Raw genomic sequence first — 6000 nt, forward strand, 5'->3', positions numbered from 1 at the left:
TGAGCTGCAGCCGGGGCCTGGGGGTGGGCACTCGGAGCCTGTGATTAACCCCTTACATGCCGCTCAAACATAGACAGGTCTCAGACCGTGGTATCGGTCCTCGGAATCGGGGGACTTTTAACGAGTACGAGTACTTTAGAAAATGTGGTATCGAGGCCGATACCCGATACCGGTATCGGTGCATCCCTAATAATAATAATGATAATAGGCCCCACTGCTCACGGACCCCGAGTCCTCGGATCCGGGTCCGTGACTGGGACAGATTTGCAGCACATTCTGTGTTTGTGTGTACGTGGGTGGTGCAGCTGGTGCACAAATACTGAACAGGAATCACTGAGGTAGGATTATGTTATTTTTTTCCACTTTAGGATATTGATTTGTATGTATTGGTTTTCATTCATTATCATGCAAAACTGCCAGTTCTATCTGCAGTAAAAGTAAGCCCAGTATCACAGGAAAACTGCTGAACTAGACTTCATATTTTAGTCTGATTATTCTAGTAAACAAATAAGAATTCATCTCACAGTTCTTCCAAGTTCAAAGTTTATGAATTTTGCTTCTGACTTTTTAAAGATGTTATCTGCAGCCCACTAAGGTCATGGCAGTCAGTCCATACAGGAGATGCAGTATTATACGTGGACTGGGGAAAAAGACAGATAAGACCTTAAAAAAATTAACTCAAGGAAAAGATGCTCTGAAGCTTAAGAGCACTCGCGCCGTGCTGCAGATCAGCGATCTGTGACACACCAGCAAGTCCACCTGAATGGCTCAAAAAACCAAAAACAATACAAAGGTTTTGGTTTGGGGCAATTACCTTTTCACATAGGGTCAGGTAGATCTGTGCTTAATAAATGAAATCATTTAAAAATGCATGTTGCATTTACTTGGGTTATGTTTTTCTAATATTAATATCTGGTTTGTTTGAATATCTGAAATAATTAAGTGCGACAAAAATGTATGCCAAAAATAAGAGACCACGATGGGGGCAAATACTATCTCACAGCACTGTAAGTGAACTGTACTTTGGCTTACATAGCACACATATTCAAACCAGGTACAATGTTTCTCCTAAGTTAATCAGGGAGCAACATAGCAAGACTTTAAATGATTTATCAGTTATTTATTGCCTACATGTGTGTTCATTTGCATTACATTCATCCTTTACTTATCCAGCTGTCACTGAGTGAAAACCTGGACATAGAGATAAACCATTTACACTTAAATTTGCCCCTATGAGTCTCTATTTGTACCTCTGAATGAGCCCCCGAGTGGTGCAAAAGCAGCGACATCAGTCAATATAGTTTTGATCAATAGTCATTGTTTTGTGATTTTCCAGGTGCATGTATCCACATGAGCAGCAGGCTCCACATTCTTTGTAGAGAGAGTCCTTTAATGAAAACCTTAAAAACCTTCTGCCTCTACTTATCTTATCTTAATGGAGCCTCACAGAAAAGCTGCAATGATGAAAGAAGAAAACGGTTTTTATCTTTTCATTTGCCATTAAAGTCACTGCAGTCAGAGCTGGAGCACCAGAGTACGTCCACATTTTTCATCCATGTGATGGAAAGTCTCTCGTCCTTGTTTCAGATTGATGAGGTTTGTACACGGCCCTTGAAAAACTATTTTAATTGAGCGGGAGAATGGGGAAATTACTTCTGGTGTAAAAACTCATATTTGGACACATAAGTGTGTCTTTAAGAGCATTTCACTTACACGAAAACCCGTAGCAGGTAGCCCACAGGTTTATATTGACTATATGGGGTTTCTGTAATACATCTGGGTTCCTTCCCCAGTGATTCATATAAAGTGTCATAAAGTTCTAGCAGACTGAAGGAAAATATTTTTCCAATAAAGTGTTTCACTGAGGGAAGGATCACGGTGTCACTGTGAGAGAGGAACGTAAAATATCAGGCAATCAGCAATCTTGGGTTATTTTCTGGTCACCTGGTGAAAAGCATTTAGGTCAACGCTTTCACAGAGGGACCGATTTTGTTTTCAAGAGCATTTTCAAAGTAAAATCCTGTGAAATGACCTGCGGTGATGTGTGAGCCTTTTCACAAGCCTCAGCTCAGCAACATTATTTCCTGGTCATATACAGCGCTCACCTGTTGAAGCTATTTATATGACAGCTTCATTAATGTCCGTGAGTGGAAAGCAACATCCTATCTCTGAATAATGCTGTGACATGTTCATTAATATTTATTTATTTTTTTTTAAATTAATCAAAAGTGCCTGTGATAATAAAGGGAGGTGGTGTTTCTCTACACACCCTCTGTGGAAATGTACAATCTTTTCTCCAAGCTTATATCAAACAGGCCAATAAATTCATTAGAGGGTTTGGTTGCTGTGACAACCACATCGTTTCAATACGTGGTGTAAATATGTTTGGTTATATTCAGCTCACTCGAGAAGAGAGACAGTACAACAAATATTTTATGTCACGTATTTGAATGTGCAAACTACATGTAAGTGTATAATGTGATCATTTTTTTGTATTTATAGTATTTATGCAAGTATAAAACATACATAAATTCTGCAAAATTATCAAAAAAGTTGTGTTTCAAATGCAGTCCCACCCAAACATTTAGTCTATTGAACTCTGAACACAGCAAAATCTCCCCGTGCTGTGGTGCAACAATGTTATTGATTGATGGCATCTCCTTCTCACATCCAGCTGAGAAGAGCTCTTCTCCTTGTTACCATCTGGCAGACATTACAGGAGCCTGTCTACTCGGACTACAAGACTTAAAAACAGTTTCTACCATCAAGCCATACGACACCTCAACCACAACACTTAAACACACACACTCCACAGGACGCACTCAGAAGCTACCCTGCAGCTTCACAAGTACTCTGTTTAATCCGCACTGGTCACTCCACTTTACTGATATTTATACTTTTTTAAAAAGTGCAATACTGTAACAACTGCCACAAAAAACAAAAACTTTTGCACTGTTTAGTTGTACTGCTGCTCATTCCTGTGCAATATCCCATCTGCCCCCCCCCCCCCCCCCCCACATTCCTATTTAAGATTTTCTTTATTTAATCACTAGTGTGTACATATATTTATATATACACACACATATATATATATATAAATATATATTTAGTCAGTTAACTGAAAATCTCTTTTTTCTTTTACTACATCTTATTAATATTTTGCTCTTACTATTTTTCTATTTATTTTTATTTATTTTTTTTCTACTGTACCATTCTGCTGAGTGACTGTCTTCTGCTCGTCAAATACATTTCATTGCGATGTTGTCCCTGTGCTAACTTGCATATGACAAATAAAACTGAAAACTGAATATGTTGTTGCACACAAAAGCAATGCATGGTTCACAGGCACTAAACACACCTTGGTCTGAACTTTGCCCCAGCATCATGTTGAAGATTTTGGTGTTCATTTATTTATTTAGTTGAAACGAATTAATATTTCACCTAATATGTTCTAGCAAGTTCCTTCTGTTTCAGGCTTACATACTTGTGATGATGCACTGCTGCATCATAGCAAGATGTTCTGCATTTCACCCTTCCTGTCATGGTTCTGGATCTTTGACCCAGCGTTAAGGTTTTTGACATTATTGTTGTATTCTTAGAGTGACTTATGCTTCCTAGTTTAGTTTTCTTGTGCTTATGAGTTTTCTGCTTATTGTGTTTATCGCTTATGGTTCTGATTTAGTTCCATTAGGGTTTCTCTTTCCCTGTGTTTTGTCCTCAGTGTCTCCTGTGGATGTGTTACAGGAAAAATGATTCTATGTTTCTTTACCTTCTTTTAAATGTACAAAGATGCCTTTTGTCTGCCCTTTGCCTATGGTTAGATTAGTTTAGAATTATCTTTTTAGACTTTCCCAGCAAAGACATCTTGTTTCTGGGACATATTGTTTTAGATTGTTTTATCTTCCCTAGCTCTCTGCTGACGAGACTAGCACCATATATGGAGTTGTTTTATTTTATCTGTTTATTATTTGTTATCCTGTTCTCACTGTCTCTGTGCTCTGTGCCTATAAAAATTACCAAGCCACTGTGCATGGTGTGAGTTGTTCTTAGCAGCTCACCCGTGTACACGTTTGATAAAGAAAGTAACTTTGTCTCATTGTGTCTTTATTTCTCCTGGGTCTTTTACAGAGTTTTCCCCCAACATTTCTTGGTCCTTCGGAGCCGGAGCGCCTCCATCGTGTCCCATCTCCGTGACCAGTCCACGTTGCTCGCCTGTCGACAGCTCACATACTAGGTGTGTGATAAAAGACCAAGAGCGTTAAATTCGAGTCTTGGCCAACGTTCTTAGAAAGCGACCCACGGTGGTGGGGCCCGATCGAGGTGGACCAGACCCGGCGACACTGACCAGGTAGATACAGACACACTGACACAATTTTGCGTAAAAGCGTATTTTAAATTCAGGGAATTTTAAATTCAGGGAGTTTTGAATTCAGGGAATTTAAAATAGCGAAAGTAGCTCGTCGACTGGAAGCTCCCCACCTCTGTGGGTTAGGTTTAAAGTAGCTCGTCGGCTGGTAGCTTGGAGCTCGTCGACTGGAAGCTCCCCACTCTTGTGGGTTAGGTTTGGAGCTCTGGGTAGCTCCCCCAGCTGGGTCAAGGGAATAAGTAGCTCGTCTACAGAAAGACTGGCAGCTCCCCTTATGATAAGGGTTCCGATCGCGCGAATAAGTGTGAATGTGAATGTATGTGTGTGTATTGTTGTAACTAACGGAGCAAGCTGAATTTTCACGGTCCAATAAGAGACTGAGCTGCTCCTACTGTGTTTTTCCTTCACTGCTGTTCACTGACGTGCTGGTGAGTTGAGAGAACGGTCGAGTTCCGTCTCGTAAAGTTCACACCGCTTTCGGAACTAGTCCGAAAGTCGAAGGGCGTGTGAGCAACCACTCTCGTCTCTAATACCAGCGAAGGTGATAGCAGCTGTATTGTGTATATATTACTTAAACAAAAATAAGTAAATACATAAATAAGACGGGTAATCAAGCAAGTGAAATTAAAACTCACTCCTGCTGACGAGCAGTGGTGAGAAAAGAAAAGTCCAGACGCCGGACAAAAACAGTGTCTGTAAACTGAGAGATTTAAGAAAACAAAATATAAACAGTCAGAAGAACAGAACTCAACTGCCAGTTTAGTAAAACCAGAAGACGAGACACTGTGCAGTTCCCACAATCCTTTTAGTAAACCATCACTCACTCCTGCAGCCGCATCTGCAGCAACACCCATATCAGGAAGAACATAATAATCCCTTATTAAGTGAAAACTAGAGATCACAGTAGTTTTGTAGTAGTTTAAAAGGGTTGAAAACAGACCCCACTGAGTAGATATAAATATAAAAAGTACCAAATAAAGATGAACAAAGGGAAAGTTACAGTAGAAATTATCTTTAGAGTATTTGAAATTAATAATAGCAAGGATAACAACCTGTAAAGTGATATTAACAATGAAACACAGTTGGCATGATGACCATGCCCAGCATGTATAAAATGAATATAAAGCAAATAATTCACACGAAAATATTTTAATAAAATAAATAAGGTATATTAAGGCTGTGTCATTGTTCAGCCAAGGACAGTGTGTGAAAAGGTAACTGTCTCCACCCTGGGAAAAGGATGATTCTGCAGGTCATCTGAAGCCCTTGATGGATACAAAATAAAATATAAATAATATATTATAATAGAACTGCCTGGTCCGCCATGCAACAGAGAGAACAAATGTGACCGCAGATTGGATGAATTCTAAATTATCTGTTTGCTGAATAAGATGATCCTAACTAACAAATTGGCTCAGTAGTAGTATAATGGTACACACTGATAAAATATTATGCTATTGCTGTTATATAAGACAAAGAGGATAATATTAACAATGACATAATATTAATATGAAGAGGCACCTTAATCGGTTATGATGTGAGGTGGATAATTGTTAAGCAGTAGTCTGCATCAAGCTTAAGGTTTGCTGAAACTCAGTGTAATGACATGTGAGATGAAGACAATACGGAGAATA

This window comes from Aulonocara stuartgranti, assembly GCF_965226115.1.
Source record: "Aulonocara stuartgranti genome assembly, chromosome: 10".
Classification (NCBI taxonomy): Eukaryota; Metazoa; Chordata; class Actinopteri; order Cichliformes; family Cichlidae; genus Aulonocara; species Aulonocara stuartgranti.